The sequence below is a fragment of the Argiope bruennichi genome, chromosome 10, assembly GCF_947563725.1.
Source record: "Argiope bruennichi chromosome 10, qqArgBrue1.1, whole genome shotgun sequence".
NCBI classification, from domain to species: domain Eukaryota; kingdom Metazoa; phylum Arthropoda; class Arachnida; order Araneae; family Araneidae; genus Argiope; species Argiope bruennichi.
This window is the reverse complement of record NC_079160.1, coordinates 20,303,948-20,323,622: the sequence shown is the minus strand read 5'-3', so window position 1 is coordinate 20,323,622 and position 19,675 is coordinate 20,303,948. Positions and strand designations below refer to the sequence as shown.

Genomic DNA, 19,675 nt, shown 5'->3' with positions numbered 1-19,675 from the left:
AATTTGTTATGACTTTTTTTTTCACAGATAAAGCATTAGGTATGTATATTTTGTTTTCTGATATTCATAACATATTGTCGAATGTTTGTAAATTAAAACTTTTCAAAAACTCAATTGAAAAGATCAGCGACAAATATGTTTCTTTTAAACTAAGCTTTTACACTGCAACGTTACTTTCAAATGAAAACATGGAATTGGTTTATTTTTATAGCCAAAGAGTTTTATTGCCAAGCAACCGAGATACATAACCAATATTCTTGCATGAGGCGTAAGGGATCTTGGCGTAATCTGAAAATCGCTAACTAAATCCAAGAGCATAAAAATAAACAAGTATCGAGATTCTTGGGCGATTCAATCAATGATAAGCAGTGGAAGCTTTTAAAATGATTACTTTTGGTTCAGAACAGAATTATCATTACATCCTATAGATGAATACATCCAAAATGTTTTAAAAATAATTTAATTCTGTAGATATAATTAATCAATTGGAAAAACAGAAAACACAATATGATTTGTATTCTTCATTTATTTCAATTAGAAAGAGAAAAATTTATACCGGATATAGATAAATAATTATTTAAAATGTAATACGTATTGTACATATTAAAAAAATCCATATTTAATTTTTCAAGCTTTCTTTAAAAAATATTGGGACCTCTGTATTATAGAGCATTTGTGGAATAAATCTTTCAAATGAGCAATATTCTGCTAACAATTATGCACGTTATTTTTTGGTTAGTTTGGATTTACTGGCGCAAGAGCCCTATTTGGCAATGCTGCGCCAAACAAAAGGTGAAACCAAGGAGCAAACTATAAAAACACAGATGTCAAAATGTAAAAGCATAAGACATCAACATTAAAATACAAATAATGTATGGGAAGTATGTGCAGTTTTAAATATATTTTAGTGAAATACAGATGCGTAGAAAACGAAACATTGGATCCAGAAAAAACTCAAAACATGAAAAAAAGGTAAAACGTACTAGATATAGTTATAAAAGCTAATGGTTTTTAGAAATTTAAAAATATTTGGGTGATATTTCTCATTTACCAGGTCTTGCAAAGTTAATGACGGTGACTTAATAAAGTAGCGAGTATGTCCTGTAGGGTGATTAGGCCACAGTCCAATCGTTGGTTTAACAGAATGAAATTTATTCGGGCTCTGCAGATCCCAAGTGTTTTGTCAGGTAAGATGGATGTGTTTAGTAAAGGAATGCCTAAAATCACTGTATGGAATCCCTTGGTTCAAGAGCGATATTGCAGATTTTGCAGTAGAATCTGTCCGTTGCCGTAAATGCCTACATGATTTGGGGACTCAACAGAAAAAGGATTTGAAAATCTTCATTTTGCAAGGTGTGCAAAGTTAACAGAATTTGTACATCTATTTGATGCATTTGATTGTAGTAGGGGGAGAGTGCGCACGTTAATGGACTGATATTCTTAAGGGTCGAAGGGGTTGCAGAGTTTCCTGGGCTGGGCTGATAGTGGTTTCTTATCTGCTTGCTCTTCATCGTCATTCTCCTCATGTTGTATGCTACCATATCTTCGATTTATCAGTGAAAAAAAATTACCGCTTCAATTGCTGTTTTTTAAAGTTATTTCCTATTTCACGCCAATGTTCAACAAGGCTTCAAAATCTTTTTCGAAAAGATCTGCTCACTTGTTAATGAATAACTCTCTTGATGACACTGGGTGACCCGCGGCCGCGGTGGCCTGGTGGTAAGGTCTCGGCATGTGAGTCGTAGGGTTTCAGGTTCTAGACCTGATTCCACCGAAGAACCGTCGTGTAAGGGTTTCTGTTGCACGTTAAATCCGTCATGCCAAACGTCCTCCCGCTGGTGTGGTGTGGTGTGGATAGGGGGGGCCAGCTCAGGTGTCGTCATCGTCATTTGACAGAGGTTCAAAATTACGAGGTCCGTCCCAAAATAGCCCTAGTGTTGCTTTACAACGGGACGTTAATGTAACTAAACTAAACTAAACTGGGTGACCCTCTTGATTGGTCTTAGTAAAATCTCCATGCCAAATCACCTGGACATCGCAGTTGATCACTACAAACGAACTATTGATTACTAAAACCGGCTGATTTTCTATATACTTAGGTACGGAACATCCGTTCTTTATTATTTTGATCAGTACTACTGATTGATCATTACATTCTTGATCATTAAAGTGGTAGCGATTGCATATTTATATAATTATTTTCGAAAAAAAATCGAAAAATTGTATTATTGTCTTTGAACTAGATGAAATTCATTCTATAAAGCTTTCATTCAGTATTCTTAATATGTTTAACATTATTAATGAAATGTTAATATTCAATTTTTAGATCGTTCTAGAGATATAATTGGTAAGTTTGTTCTTTTCGAATGCTATGATTCATTCATTTATAATCATAATATATATTTTTTTTTATTGTTTCTTTCAAAACAGGATATAAATTTTTAGAATTAGTATTAAAACAAATTCTTCAGGATTAGTCAAATAATTGCTTAAATATATTAATTCTGTTCAAAATTGTTTTCTTTAACTTATATAAATTTTCTTTGAAGACCCAAGTGAACTCCTGTTTCTCAGAAATTTATTTTAGTTTCGTTTTTAAATGGATAAATAGTACTTTCTAGTAAGAAATAATATAATAATAAATTAAATAACAGAAAAAGAATTGGATTCTTTTTAAAAATTCCATGCTGTATAGAAACCTTTTTTATTAAACAGAAAAATTATAAACAATGAGTTCAGTTTCTTACAGTATATTATTAAAGCACGATTTGTTTTAGTTATCCTACCAAATTCTGATAACATATTGTCATTATTTTGTATAATTATAGTTAAAAATATAAATCAAAGTTTAAAATAAAGTTTTATAGTAAACAATAAAACTGGCAGAATTTTAAGATTATAATTCAATGTTAAAACCGAAAGCAATCAAGCATTTATATTTTAAAAATCCTTCTTTAACAAATCCATGTATCTAATTTAATTTTTATTTGTATTGTAACTTGAATGCATTTAAAAATTCAAAACATATGTAAAAATATGTAGCATAAACTCTCAAATAATTCGTTTTTGCCTTTCCTACAGTCAAAACAAAAGCTGAATTTGGAATGTTTTTAACATTAATTTAATGCATATTTGATTTCAATAAAAACTCAATATTTCTTGAAAAATTATTCTGCATGCATCCTATGAAATACCTAGTTCTGAAATTATAAATAACTTCGATTATTTGGATATTTTTTATCATACCATGTTTTGATTAAATTTTCTTTGCTTAATTTTTTTTTTTTCCTATTACTGTAACTTGCTTTCGGAACAAAGATAGACCAGATGCAAAGAAGGAAGGTTTTATCTCTAATCTATCTAAGAAAGAAAATTATTTTTCCAATTAATGATCGAGTTCAAAATAAAAATTTATGCTTTTTCTTGATAGAAAAGACTGTAGATGCAATTGGTAAGTATATTATTTTCATCAGTCTTTTCATGTGGATTCAAGGAATGATAAATCAAATTGCTATACATCTATACTAATTGTACTTTATCTCAATATTTCCAACAAATATTTTTTTAAAATAGGTTAAAAAATTTTTTAATAAGCACTGCATGAAAAATAATGAAGATGTATTTTATCAGAACTTTATTAATAACTATTAATGCTATGATTTTTTTGTATATTTAATTTTTTAAGTAGAAGTTAGAATTTATTTGTAAAGGAACAAATATAAATTCGTCCTTAAGAACAAATTTAATAATGAATTTATAGAATTTTTAATTCCGATACATAACATTGAAGAGAAATTTAAAAATAAATTATTTTTTAATCGTATCGTATTGTATATATTTTAATCGATATCTTTGATTAAACTTAAAAGTTTTTCTTACCAAACTGTATTTATGCAATTGAAAACAACTTTCAAACAATTTTTATTAAGTTATGGTTTTATAAAGTTTGGTTGATTATTTGTTGTATAATAAGTATTTCTAACTGATAAATTTATTGTTTTCAGAACCTTACATAAAGAAGATAGGTAAGTAATTTTTTTACTCTTTATATTAAATAAGATAACTTGAATCTTTTTTTTTTCTTTTATGCAGAGCTGATATAAACTTATACATTTGAATGTTCTGAAAAACATGAAAGCTATCTAATTCGATATGAGATCAACGGCACAGTCATCGAATTTGCATTTTATGATTTTCATATAATTATTTGTAAAATTGCTGAAATTTCTGTCAAATATAAGACGGTCGGAAAAAATAGTTAGAAAAACAAAGATATGCATTTATGATATCTTTTTTTTATTCAATAAAGAACATATTAACATATTTCAGACAATGATACCATTGGCAATTTAGGAATTTGTCTGTTTGTTAACACCATAACTAAAAAAATTCAAGTCGTTATATGAATAAAATTTTATTAGTAATTTTAATATCAAAAAGAATTTCCTTTCAGTTTTCAACCTAATGCTGGGTTTACATTCTGTCAGTCATAAGACGGCTAGTAAGGGACTGATTTATGCTTGTCACAAATTCATAAGATAAATTCAGGCATTCCATGCTTGCTATAAATTTCCGATTTGGTGTCCCTGGATTTTTCTTTTTCATATCTTATTAAAATGATGGATATTTGTACAGAGAAACATGGTAAAATGAAACAAAATCAACATACTTAAATTTAGAAAACTATAGAAAAAAATTGGCAAATAAAATGAAAAACCCACACATACACATAACATCGCATCTGAAAGAACAAAAAGCAATTAATCTATTAGAACAAAGGGCAGAATTAATCTATGATAAGTGATCAATTTTTTTTCACGCCAAAAAACCGCCAAATTCTACACACGCATGCGCAGTAAGAAAGTAAAATACAATGCAGCGGCATGTTGTTGTCCCATCGAAACAATTGCTTGCCATCTACTGAACAGCATTTTTAAGCCTTCCTATGCATGCTACTGACTGGCTTATAACTAGCCGAGTGTAAAGCCGAATTAACCTATGAATCTGCATACACGTGACACATAATCCAAATACAAAACCAGATTAATGCATGAAATAGGAAAAACTATTTAACAGCCACAATCGTAGATAAGCCACATCCAATTTTGAGAATGTCAGCCGTCGGCCATCTGTATGACAGCTGAAAATACATACTCGATTTTTGTTGTTTTTTGCCACTGATTAATGAAGCATAAAAAGAATTGTATTAGCTACTTAAATAATAACACTCCATTTTTTTTTTTTTTTTGTAAATAAGTTTGTATAAACATTTTTAACTTCATCCTCCATATTGGAAAAAAAAAAAAAGTTGGATTAACTAATTGAAAGACAGAAAACATATTCTTCTCTTTTCAGATGAAATACAACCTGGCACATTAGGTAAGATTTGCCTTTTTAATAATATAATTTAATATTTTTTTTTAACTTTGTAGATAGGCGTAGCATAAGTTGAGGGCGCGATATCTTGTGTAATATATATATATATATATATATATATATATATATATATATATATATATATATATATATTGAAGTCTTTCAATATTTGAAAGTCATAAATGTAAGTTATAGTAATTCAAAGCATTTCATCAAAATTTTTCTGAATGTTTTTTTAATAACATTTTTGAATTTTTTTTAATATTTTACTTTTATTGAATTATTATTTTACAAAATTTCTTAAAATTTTGTTTTAGAGGTCGCGAAAAAATATTTAAGATGTTTGTATATAACTAATTTAAAATAGTTTTATAATCACACAAATATTAAAAATATATTTTTAATATTCAGGTAAATATTAAAAATTTATTTTTATTCAAACAAATTATATTTGTGCAAAATATTCAAAATTGACTATTTTCAATAAAATAATTATATATTCTGTATAATATTTCTTTTAAAGCACATTTTATACTTATTTTCTATATAAAGGCGTCTACTAAAAATGTTTAGGTGATAACTGATTACTATATATCTTTAAATAATAATAATTATTATACTTTATTATAATTATTATTACTTTATAAGTATTTCATTTTTTTCGCATTTGTGGATAAAACTTTATTGAAATTTCGATTGTTTTATGCAATTAAAGAGAAGAATTACTTTCATTCATATTCTATAACCATAATTTGTTTTCGAAAATCTATTATTATTGACGAAATTATTATTCTAGTCAAAAATATTTATATTCCAAGAACACGACTCAAAGAGGTTCTCCTCGTTCTAATTAGAATTGTTGATGATGCACACTTTGAAATGATGCATAAACAGGGAAAGTGGCGTTATTTGTATTATTTTGCACATCGATTTTCCCTAATTGCAGAGAAATTCAGAAATTGACTGTTTTCTATTCTCCCTTTTATTTTCCCTCCTTAACTAAAATGTTTTTTAAAGGACGTTACATTTTTTAATAATTTTGCTTTCATTTTCAAGCTAATTCTTGTTTATTCTACATTATTTAAATGTTTTCTTTATTCTTCATGAAATAAAGAAAATTCTCTTAGGACATATTTTCGAAATTCCTGCTTTATTTGGAAATGGAGCTTTGTTTTTGCTGCTATTCTGAAAAATGCTATAAAATTTGTTAGTATTACATGGGTTAATAGAAAATAAAGGACAATATTAGAAAATATCATTAGCTTATTGATTAATTATCAAACGAGCCTTAATCTGCCATTATTCATTATTTATGCTACAATTCGGACATTACTTTTTAATAATTTTATTTTGTTCCTTTAGTAGCAAATACTTCATTAACTTTCATTTAGAGGAACTCTCTGTTTTAAAATTATATATCACTGTGTTTAATTTTTTTTAAATGACTCATTTTATTTACTTTTTTGGAAAAATAAATATATGTTCTCAAATGAATTGATTAATTACTTATCTTTCATTTGCGTGAGTAATTTATTTTCTCATATTATTATTTCTCTCCTTTAGAAATGGTAGAAAATATCAGAAGTAAGTGTACCTTTTGTAATTTTTGTATTAATTAATTATTAAAGGAATGGTGGACTCTATTAGACACTTTTGGGAATTATTCAGTCAGGGTTATGAAATTTTTTATGCATATGTTTTAAATTATAAATACATAAAATTTCTTTAAAAAAACATTTTTAAACGAAATATATTATTTTTAAAAAAATTTAAAAGATATATAATTTTTTAAAATTTCAAAAGATTCCAGGCATTTAAATTTTTAATTTTTTCTATTTTTATTCTCCAATGTAAACTTATTCGGAACAAAATGACATAAAATTTTGTCATTCCAGTTAAATTCTAATTTTCTAGAACTATTTTTATGCACACTTACAGAATATTCATATTAACTTTGTTCTTCTGAACTAAAATTGATTTTTAACGAGCTAAAAAAAACTAAAATCATTAAAAGCATACCCCATTTTTTTTAACGTTTGACCGAAATCTTTATTATTAGTTTTTTATTTAATTTCTACAAAAATGAAGACACCTGGAACATTTCAAAGAAATTTAGATCTAATTACAATATCATCTTGAGAAAAGTTATTAAGATGTATCTTTTTTCCTCTTAACCCTTCATATATTTATTTTATTGATCAATACATTTTATAACACTATTTTAGTTGCATGTAAACATATATTTTGATGATGAAACGATAAAAAAAAATTGCACTTTTTCGTCCATTTTTGTTTATTTCAAAGTCCACTGTCTCTTTAATTTGTTTTGTCTCTTATATATATATAAGTAACCAATCTATAGTAAGAAATAGTTTGAAAATGAAACGAAAATGAAAACGAAACAAAACAGTTTCGAAATCGCAACTAAAAATTATTACCTATTCAAACTAAAACCAAAAAAGAACTTCATAGTATTTAGAGAGCGTAACTGCAGCTACTTCTAAAACACAGATGAATTGATACAAAAGTATTAAAATCAAATTAATAGGAAAATAAAAAAAAAACCAAATAAAAATTAAACCAAAAAAAAATATAAAAAAGAATCCGGCCTGAAGACTTCTTCAAGGGTCACCATCAGGCAGGGATTCAAAGAAAGGGATTTTTTCTGTGAAGGAAATGCAGACATTAGTCTAATAATTCGGGTCACGAGGAATCATTATTAGACCAATGTCTGCATTTCCTTCACAGAAAAAATCCCTTTCTTTGAATCCCTGCCTGAGGGTGACCCTTGAAAAAGTCTTCAGGCCGGATTCTTTTTTATATTTTTTTTGGTTTAATTTTTATTTGTTTTTGTTTTTTTTGATTTTCCTATTAACTTGATTTTAATACTTTTGTGTGTGTGTATATATATATATATATATATATATATATATATATATTTCCATGATAAACTTTTTTTTTCAATTATTAAAAAAAAATGTTTATAATTTTAATTTTTGAAATTTTTACATTTCTTCATGTATTCATCAGAAGAGTGTATATAGTATTTAAATCTTGAAAAAAAATAATACTCATAGTTAATAAATAACCACAATTTTTGAAGAACTCTTGTAAAAAAATCACTAGTAATAATTGCAAAAAAAAAAAAAAAAAATCACTTTTAGATAATTCCAATCGAGAAATTCTAAAATGAAAGTTAATATGATGCTGTTTTAAAAAGCCTTTAATTTAAGAACGAAAAAAATAAAATAATGAATAAATAATTAAATACTAGCAAAGTTTATAGAAATTAAAAAATTCTTTATTGTATCTTATGAAATGCAATCATAATTTAATCTCATTATTAGAATTTTGTTCTTTCATAAAAAAAAATAATACAAACAGAAAAAGTGTAATATAAATCGTTATTTGAAATTGAACACTGCGTATTCGTCTAGAAACTTCACAACCATTTTCAAAAACAGACTTTGAAAATCATGAATTGCGATTCTCCAAATAGCGTTTGTAAAGCCATTACATCATCTTTTTCTTGTCATTTAGTAAACAAATACTGTTAGTAAAATCATTTTAATAACAAATCAAGTGTTTCAATTCATGTACTATTATAATTGCTTAACAAATGCATGTATGCTTATCATTTAAATATTCATCTGCATCATTTAATATAGATTTGTCTGTCAACATTATATTCTTTATTAATACTTAGTGCAACCTTCTTGAAAAAAAAATGCCTTATTTTTTCGATTTCTGGCTGTTGTAATCGCAAAAGAGAAATGAATTGATCATTGAAAACATATTTCAAATTTCCATTTTTAAAACAAATTTTCCATTTATTAATTATGAACAGAATATACTATGCAAAGGTAACTTTATAAACTAATATCATACTGTTTTAATGCGTTATTAATTTTAATAATGTGCTATTTTAGAATTAACAATGTCGATAAATAGATTAAAATTTAATTTTAAGAAATGTTATAAAATATGAAATAAATTTTATTTTATATATTATAAATTCAAAAAATTAGTATAATGTATGTTAGATTTAGCGAACTAAACAAACTGCATTATCATAAGCATAAAACGATATTAAATCAGACAAAGATAGTTTCAGAACTAATATAAAATTAAAAAAAATTTAATTAAAATTTCTATATAATAAATAGAATATGAAATAAAATACGAATAATTATTTAAATTGTCAGAAGAATGTTCTTACAATTAAAATAAAAAATATATACGTTTTCTAATTTTATTTTTCATTAATTAATACGTTTTTTCTTATTTAACATTTTTTGTATCAAGATAAAATTTTAATGTATACTTATAAATAGAAAAATAGACAGACTTGCTGGCTACTTGAATTGAGCACAAATATATATTTTTTTTTCCAGGAAAGGGATTGTAAACTCAAAAAAAAAATTTAAAACCTGCTTTTTTAAGAGATTTTTATCTAATTTTGAAAAACGTAATCATAATTTTATGATAATAATCGGAAAAAAATTTGAATACCCGTCGCAGAAAAATAACAAGAACAGAATATTAAAACAAATAAGAAAATTCTGTGGTTTTCTTTGCAATTTTATTTAATAACTTCCAATATATTCTTGCATAGGTAAAGCTTCTGACACTCTGGGTAAGTATATCATATTATGTTTTCCAGTACAATTAATTGTTAATTTTTTTCTCAATTTTTCAAAATGTGTTGAATGCTATTAGATTCTTTGACAATTTTTTAATAATTTCTTTTGAAAATATTAAATGTAAATCTACTTGCAGAAATTTTAGCAGGATTTTATTTAACAATTAGCTGATACAGTCAACGTTTCTAGAGATAAAAACATATTCATTACTTTTTCTTTAAATATATTGAACATATAATATAAATTATATTTTTAAATAAAATATTAGGTACTTGCGTATCAACCGTATTGACGAACTTTGGGTTTAACCGCATATCATTGGCGAACAGAGTTAATAGACGCCTTTTCGATTAATCGCTAGTTACAATAAGCATGATATCTTTGGGGTTGCATTTTTGGGGGGAGAGGCTATTAATTGCTGGGATGCGGTTAAGGAACAGCTTTAATATACCGTCATTTTCGCCAAAAAAAATAATAATAATAGTTTATAGCGAAATGGCCGAATGTGGACGTTATGTGGACCGAATGTGGAACCTAACGATTGGAATAACATTTCCAATCGTTCCGATGAACGCTGCTGTTACACATCCACTTGATCGCAAATCATATTCCTTTTAGCGAGGCCACTATCTTGTGAAAAAATTCAGCAAAAAAGCGAATTTCTTTTTCAGACAAAAAGGCAAAGAACAACCTTGAAGGTTTACTGTCTTTACTGAACATGTTGTGTTGTGTTTTCGGCAATTCCGTATTCCCAGTAGCAGGAACTGGCATTTTGCAATAATATCCATTAAAGATTCCATTTTAGAAGAAATAGGTATAAATATTTGAAAAATATCAAATTCGGGTAAACACGAAAACGTGGCAACAGTAGAAGAGCGGCATAGAACAAACAGTAGTAAAAAAAAGAGAGAGAGAGAGAGAGAGATGCGGCAATGTAGCCCCAAACTAAGCGCCAACGAAAAATTGCCAACCTCGCAAGTCGCCAAATGACTGTATATCAAAACTTAGAGCCGCGGCTAATATACAAATCCCAAGCATTATATATTTTTAAAAAAATCTGATATCGCATGGAATGTTATATTCAAATAAAATGAAAATATCAGTAACACCAAACTATTTTTAAAGAATGTTATACTCTCGAAAAATCATAGAAATTAAGAAATTAATTTTTAAAACATCAGAAAATAATTTTACTTTAAAAAATTTAATTATTTTTAAAGAGTAAGGCAAAGTTAAAGTGAATATTGCTAATAACAACATGTAGATAAATAAATAAAATATGTTACAATTTTTGTAATAGTGATATTAAGTGTTATTGGCAAAACTTAAGACAAAATAGCATTTTCTATAAATAGGAAATTAGTTTAAAAAATAATTTATTCCCATATTATTATATTTCATAAAATCTTCACTACAGCATTCTTTACTCTTAATAGCTTTTATGCGACAAATTGGAAAAAAAATTGGTTCATTAATTTGAATTTTTTTAAGTATGCATTTGTGAATTTTCACTTTTATTAATCGAGATAAATATGCTATTGCATGTGCAATTCTTATATGCGAAAGTTATGCTATTTCACAATGGAATCAATTCACAAGACATTACATTCAGGTGACAAATTTTATTGTGGCATCTCATTGTATATTGTCTTAAGCAAATTGTTTGACAATATTGTAAGCAGTAAAAAAAAAGTGAAAAAGCTGGAATGTATTTAAAAATTAAATTAGGACAAAGCATATCATGTGAGCACGAATTGATTCCATTTACTTTGTATTTTTTTATGATAATTAACTACAAATTTCTTTATAGATAAAATCAAGCAATATATTCGTAAGTAAATTATTGCTGATTATTAATTAGTAGTGTACATTATTTATTATGGTGATTTTTTTATGATGCTATGTAATATTTGATGAGGTTACTCAAAACAATTGCACCCATTGCAAATGGGTGATTACATCATTCTTGTCAACAACAATATGATGAAAATGTTAGAAAACTATACAAAAGGCATCTTAAAGTGTTTTATATATCATAATTGCTCTATGCGACTTCACCTGGTCACACGAGCAACTTCTAGAATGCTCATCCATTATTCATTATAATGATTAATGGAATTTCAAATTTCAAATATAGAGCTATTCCAATGAAGGCACAGATCTAAAATATTTATTCCCAATGAACAGAAATAGATAGAGACATATGTGTCACATAACTAAATAGAGAACTTGAGCCCTATTTATTATGCTTGAAAACCGTATTTGCCCCATTTGATGTAATTATTCCTTGGTTATTCACTATTGTAGTAATTCGACTTTTAAAAAATGCAAGTAATGATTGGGTATATATTCTTGGTACTTTACAGGTAGGGCTACGTTTCCTGGGGGCTATATTTGAAGGCAGTTCAGATGCGCTCAGCATTTTCATCTGAAATGCAAAAATGACGAGAGATTTTCCTTTTGAACATGCAACAGTCTTATGCGAATTTCTTGTATCGACTGAAAATCTGTTTATGACGAGGCATTTTTTTTTTTTTTTTTTGTATTTTTATTAAAAGTAAAGATAATTATGTGTATATTGGTACTCTATAGATCAGATCGTTTGACTTACAGCTACGAAATTTTTCACATATAGAGATGGGAAGAAATAAATGAATGCCTCGTAATGTTTTTTTAAAAATTTTAATTGGAATTTTAATAATAAAAAAACTAAGCACATTTTTTATGTATTTCCGCTATAACTTCCTGAAAAAATCTATAGAGCAGAAATGAATTTTCTCACCGTTTCAAAAGTTAAAATATATTTTTAATGATACCAATTTTATAGACGAGGCAACTTTTACTGAATTTTGGCACTATTTTAAAAAATATTTTTTTTTTTTTTTTTTGCCCGATAGATTTTTGTTGTCCCGAAATTCAAACTGTTTCATTGTTTCATGAAAAAAAATATATATGTGATTTTCTTCCACTGTTGAAAGTTAAAGAAGAAAGAAAGTTAAAGAAACGAATCTTCGTAATTCATAAAACGAAAAAGAAAAAGAAAGTTACAATGCCGCAATATTTAGATGAAGGAACTGCATATTAGCACATTTACGTTTTTAATAGTATTATAATACCATGGAACTGGTCTCCACTGAGGAACAATGAACAGAAAAAAATGAAACAATGAACAGAAAAAATGAAAGAAAATTAAAATAACACGGTTTTAATAACTAACATTTCAGGGAATTATGGGTATAAAGTTTTATTTAAACGAGTAAACCGAAAATAAATATAACCAATATCATCGGCGAACTGGCTGGTCACCAAAGACGACTAGTTTATACATACTGATTAAGGGCATTACTAGATTGCACATACTGCAATGTAATAATGGATTCAATCTTTGCTTACTGCAGCATTCAAAACGACTTATCCTAAGGCATTTCTTTTTTGATGGGTTATGAAAATGCATAAAATAAAATGTAAACTTGCCTCCATCCAATGAAGTATTTCATTTTGTCAGTATCTGTCTCAGTCACTGGAAATAAGTATTTTAAATCTGTTCTTCTTTTTGAGTAACTCTTGAGTATCTGTTAATTTAAAATGTGTTATAATCATATTCAGGGATACTTAATGGGTCGTAATGACATAAAATTTCAATTGCTATCAATGAACTTTGGTAGACATTTGTTGACCTTGAGAGTTTCAATAAATGTTCTGGTGTAGACGCATATTTCTCATATTCTTTCTTTATGTACTAAAATCCACAACTGCTAATTAGTATTTCTGATATGAATCTTGAATAATAGGGCGCGATAGCACGGACGGACTTCTGAACACGATTTGTAGTCTCTGTGGCTTAGTGGTAAATCTTTACTTTTTGGATAGGAAAGTTATAGGTTTGGAATGCGATTCCACCGAGATGTGTAATGTATAAGGACTCGTAAAATTGGCCTCTTGGAACTAAACATCCTCTTATTAGTGTGGTGCAGAAATTTGAAGAGAGAAGGCTTAGATATCATCTTCGTCGTCTAATCACGGTTCAAAATTAAGAAGTTTTTTCCAGATCATTCTCATATTGTCTTCAAACGAAATACCAGTATCTTTTAAAATTATTAGTGTACAAAAAAATTAAAATATGTTACACATTCTAGTTTAAATACAAGAGCACATCAATAAATTTAGTAGAAGTGAGATTACTTATTAGGTATATTGGCGAAAGAAGACAGTGGTCCTTATTGGAGATACTGCAAAGAACGAACTTCAATCGAATTCACTGCAAAGGGCAGGGTATTTATTGGTGAGGACGAATTAATGGAATAAAATAAAAATAATTCGAAATTAATGAGAATAAAACTATTATATCAGTCTTTATTGATTTATTCCTTAATTTAATATTTTGATTTTTTTAGGTAAAGATAAGGATGAACTTTGGTAAGAATTCATTTTATTTTTTTGTAAACATTTCTATTTTTATTCATTTAGGAATTTGCTCATTTTAAAGGAAGGAGCTTAAAATTACTGATTATTTGTCCCCCTTACTGTATTCCACATGGTAACTTCGAAGTTGCAAGGACTGTTCCCACCAAATCAAAAGGTTGAGGTTTATAAATTCTTCCCAGAACTGCATGAGATCGAAATTCTTACTCTCTTTCTTTCATCTTTTCTGCTTATCTACTCGGTTCACTACTCTGATGCCACCAGGCTTAGACCAAGAAATTTTGATAAAAGCTAAAAATTAGACTATATATATGAAATTATAAAGAATGAAAATATTAAAAATTTAATTAACTGCTTCAACAGTTCAAGCTTTACATGTATATTGTAACTTAATTATTAAAAATATATATCGTGAAACAAAATTCGAAAGACTACGCCATGTTAAATGCTTTTCACAAAAATTATGTTCCCGTCATTAATAAATGAAACAATATAAGCAAAATATTCAAATTCATCTGTTAACAGAAATATTTTATGCATCTTATTTTTTATTTTCGTTAATGTAATAAAATTCATACTCTCATCAAAACTGGTGAATATAAAAGAATTTTAAATTGATTAACATTTATTCCAAATTCCTACTAAATAGTCGCAAACTTTTAATATCGTTAAGCATTTCTGGGATGCTCTCTTCTTTGCTTTGATGTGTTTACAAACAAGTCATTTAAATAGTGAATATGAAGTATTTACAACGAAAAAAAAAATATTTTTTAAAAATAAATCTAAAATCTGGAGAGAAAAGAAAGCTGTTGGGATGAAGCGAGCGGACTATTTTTCTCGCGCAGGAATATCTGTGTGACTACGCCTCTGGCGCTTCGTTTCGGCACCATTCCTCCCGTGAACAAGATGCTGTGTACGTAATTGTCAATACCTGTGTTCTTTTCTTTTCGTTTTCTTTGTCTAATAAATGTGCTGTCTCTAAGAACCATGCTGAGATTATTAAAAAGTAACAACAAAAGCCAATAGTAAAAGTTACAGTGTTAAAAGGTATAGGTGGCACTGTATGCACTCGCATATAATGTCGCACTCTTTTCTTGCACTGTTTACACTTTTATAAATACTGATTTTATCCATCAACAAGTGTTTGTGAATTCTGTAATTTGTTCATCATTTTCATCAAGGGGCTGAGTCCCAAATACTTTCTCGCACACTCTCTAATATAGATGTTATCCTCTACCCTCCCCATTTTAAAATGCGGTCCAAGAATGCCATGAGTGCTCAAATTTTTATTTTCAGAGTTCAATAAATGCGAGTTATCTGCTTCATAATATAACACATATATTAATTGTGATAATTGGCGTATTAATTGATTGACAAAAAGGAAAAATAGATACGAAATATCGATCTTTAGTATAAAATCTGGCATTTTTACTAAATCCATTGTGTTATCTTTAGTGATTAAAAACTCATGTGCGGCTAATGCACAAGTACCAGAAAACTGTTTATGGATTTTTTGGATGATTTAAACCAGAGTTTTGCATATAACTACAAATGTAATCACAAAATCTCGTCTCAATTTTGAGTGATTGTGTTTACATGCATGCAAAATACAGGCCTTTGGCTCAAACTTTAATACCGATTTATATTTTACATGATAAACTTGACTGCGAAATCTTATCTGTCTAGCTTTTTACGTTTTGCAGTTATAGAATTCACTTGAACAGATTTCCACTGAAAGCTTGATCGAAATCTGCAAATTTTGTGTAAATACTATATACCAAATTTAATCTGCCTACCTTGAAGCGTTTTTGAGTTATCGAGTTCAAATGCAGACATAATATCAAAAATATGTTTTCAGCATTTAGGGGAGGTCTGAAGCGTTGAGATAAGGCAGAATCTCGGGTTCGATTTACTTGGCGATTACTCTGTTTTCTCTTTGTGTACTTCTTATACGAGAAAGTAAAGAAAGCTAATCTTTGGACATTTGGCCTTAAAAAGACAAAAATGGCAAAGACTTTAGCAGCTGTTCCAACTTGGTGTGTGCTGTTAGGTTTGTTACCATTCATTCCAGAAACGGAAGAGATTTCATGCATGCATGTTCAGCAGTAAATCATCTCTGTAGCAGTTGCATTACTCTTATCTTCTCTTTTGGATACTAGATGGCGATACCTGATTAGGCCATCCCATAGTGCATTGCGATTGTAATTGGAATGAGATGCTGCGAACCCGCGCTCGTGAATGTTTTGTGTTTGTGCTTGTTTAGTGTGTGAATGTTATTAAAAGAAATGTTCCTAAAAACATTCGTCCTGTTGTTTCCTGCATGGATCATAATAATCTACATACCACCACATTGGCGCCCAACGAAAAAGAATTTCTGATGAAACGGAAGTGAAGTCGTCCCGACGATCACAAGAAAATTTTCCCGCCACCACATCTCTTTTATTAAAATAATTTCCAACCGAAAATTCAGTGAATTTTTCAAATGTCTCAGTGGAGCTTCAAAGATGCATGCTCGGATTAAATAGGGAGTTTATAAGTAGTTGGATTCACAAATCACTATTCTAACAATGAAGCCTATATGATGGATTCTTTTAATTCTAATTTTAATAATATTAACATTTTTATATTCTTATATTTTAAGTTTTGTTTGTTGTAGAATATACATATAAGCAAATAGATGCACATACTTATATATGATTTTCTTTATTTTTAGAATGCTGAATGGAATAAATACACCATGCAGTGACTTCTCCACAATTAAATTGGAATGTTCCTAATAATATTTTAAATAAAATATTTTCATAAAAGTGATCTGTTTCAGTTCTTTCTTTCATACTTTTCTATCTTTAAAGGTTTTCTTTCTTCCCTCCAAAAATGCTTCAAATTTGTATTTTTATTATACTAAACAACTCATCATATTGGTGATATGAATTTAGTCATTTGCGTCAACCAGTTTCGATTAATCGAATTTTATCGTAACAAAAGAAAATCTTTGGTTTCGGATAGTATCCTAACGGTCGATTTTTGGAAGAAAATGGATGAAAAATTGAATATTGAAATCCGATTCTTTTAAAAATCCATTTAGTATGCGAACTTAATGCACATTAAGTCTTTCGTCGTAGGCCAAATATCCTCTAATAGGTGTGGTACGGAAATTTTGGGAGGAAAGTGGTGCTGCCACAAATGTCATCTTTATCATCTGACCTATTTATATTTTCTAACGTATAAAATTTCTTACACAAACTTTTCGAAGATCTTGCCTGAAAAAGAATTTAAATGGCTAAGTAATAATGTACCAAACTTTCTGAAAAAAAATTTTCAAACGATTTCATAAAAATTATTTTTTTTAACATTTCCATTATGTCAATGCCCTTTAAATGATAGTCTAATCTTTCTGTATATTGTACAGTTTTCTCATTTAATACTAAAAAAATATATACGTATCTGTCCATTACACAGCTCATTTTAATTTTATTGAAACTTTAATCAAAATTTTAATTAATTGAAAAGTAGTAAACAAACATAAATAATTTTTGCATCATTTAAAAGTTTTAAAACATATTTTCATATTTCAATCAAATTTAAGAGTTTTGACAGTTTAAAAATATTTCAAATATGGTTAGCAACAGTAATTCTCTTTGTTCAAATTAGAGTCAAAGCTATTTCGTTAAATTGTTCTGTAAGAAAAGATATCAGATAAAAAAAAATCTTTAATTGTGAAAAGACAATACATGATTATATAAATATATAGAATTTTAATCAATCCTTTTGTATGATTTTAAACAAAATAGTTTTTATTATGTGCATGTCAATTAATAAGGAGATTTACATATTTTATATACTATCACTTTCAATGATTCTTTAGAAAATCTTTCTCATATAAGGTACACATAACAATTAATTAACCTTATTTATTTATGCATCATAGTTAGATTGATTATATAATCTTTAATCAACAAATAAATGAAATTATTGCAAAAACCATTAGAATAATGTGATATTAACAGTTAAAAATTCTTATTATATTTTATATATCCATATTATATTTATTTCATAATATATTTTTTCTTCACCAAGAATTTAACCATTTCAGATATTTTACAGCTTAGTGAGTGTATAGTTATTTTTCTCCCATTAGATAGATGTATTTGAAACACAGTGCTAATTTGTATTTTAGAATAATATTTAGCATTTGATACTTTTTTAGAACTGATTTAGATGATTTTAAAACTTTATTTATTTATTTACATATTTAACTGCATATTTTTATAAAATGGTAATTTTGTAAAATTTCGGAGTTAAACATCTGAAGCGATTAATTTGCTATTCAATTGTGCTTTAAATTTCATTTATTATTGTAATTTAAATTAAATTCATGTGTGACTAAAATTATAATTTTAATTAAACTACATTTTCAAAAAGAAAAACCATTCTGTTAAATTTTCTAAATCATTAATTTTTTATTTGCAAAACATTTTTGTTATTAATTTTTTCATATTTTTCCAATTTATTTCTTGGTTAAGTGTACCAAAAATTAAGTTGGTTGATTATTTATGCTAATTTTGTAATACAATTATTCAAATGGGTATGCCAGCAAATCACTGAAGGTAGCTAAAAGATGAAAATTATTTATAATTCAATCCTTTCCAATATCACTCTGAAACTTTACATTTTGAGGGGGGGGGGGGTGTTATTTTGATAATTGTCCAGGGAGCCCTTTTTCTGAAGGTGCATCTGTCTTCCCTCCTCCAATTATTATTTGGTGGAGAGGTTCAACAATAATGACGGACCTTTGTTTGTATTTTAAATATTTTGTTTCTCCGCTTTCGGGAGTTTCTTTGAGCTTTGCCTTTCAGCGTGCTGCTACGTCGATGATGTTACAAAGACTGATGGTTTTTTACATATACCGCTAGAGGATGTTACAAGTGAGAGGCGGGGCAATATGCTTATGTAACATTTGGTATCACCCTCCCTCCTAAAAAAAAGGATAAGTGGATTTTTTTTTACATATATATTTAAGAATTAAGATTTTAATTAAGAAATAAGAATTTTTATCAGAAAAATCCTTTTAGGTAACTGCAGGTTTTAATTGTTGGATTAAAACTAGATACATTTTCTTGCAAAATCTCCATTTTTGAAATTTATATCACTTTTGAGTCACTGAAGGAAAAGATTAATTAGTGTCGATAAAACAGCACTGAAAATATGAATATTCAGTAAAACAAGTCACAAGG

At 27.6% G+C, this 19,675-nt stretch overlaps 1 long non-coding RNA gene across 1 annotated transcript; it reads left to right on the top strand.

Moving 5' to 3' along the window:
- On the top strand, positions 1 to 17,252 carry LOC129988928 (uncharacterized). Its single transcript, XR_008785703.1, has 10 exons — positions 1 to 39; positions 2,327 to 2,347; positions 3,431 to 3,451; positions 4,005 to 4,025; positions 5,356 to 5,379; positions 6,940 to 6,960; positions 9,992 to 10,012; positions 11,830 to 11,850; positions 14,414 to 14,435; positions 17,155 to 17,252. It is a non-coding gene; the product is annotated as an uncharacterized LOC129988928 (long non-coding RNA).
- Positions 17,253 to 19,675: the final 2,423 nt, after the last annotated feature.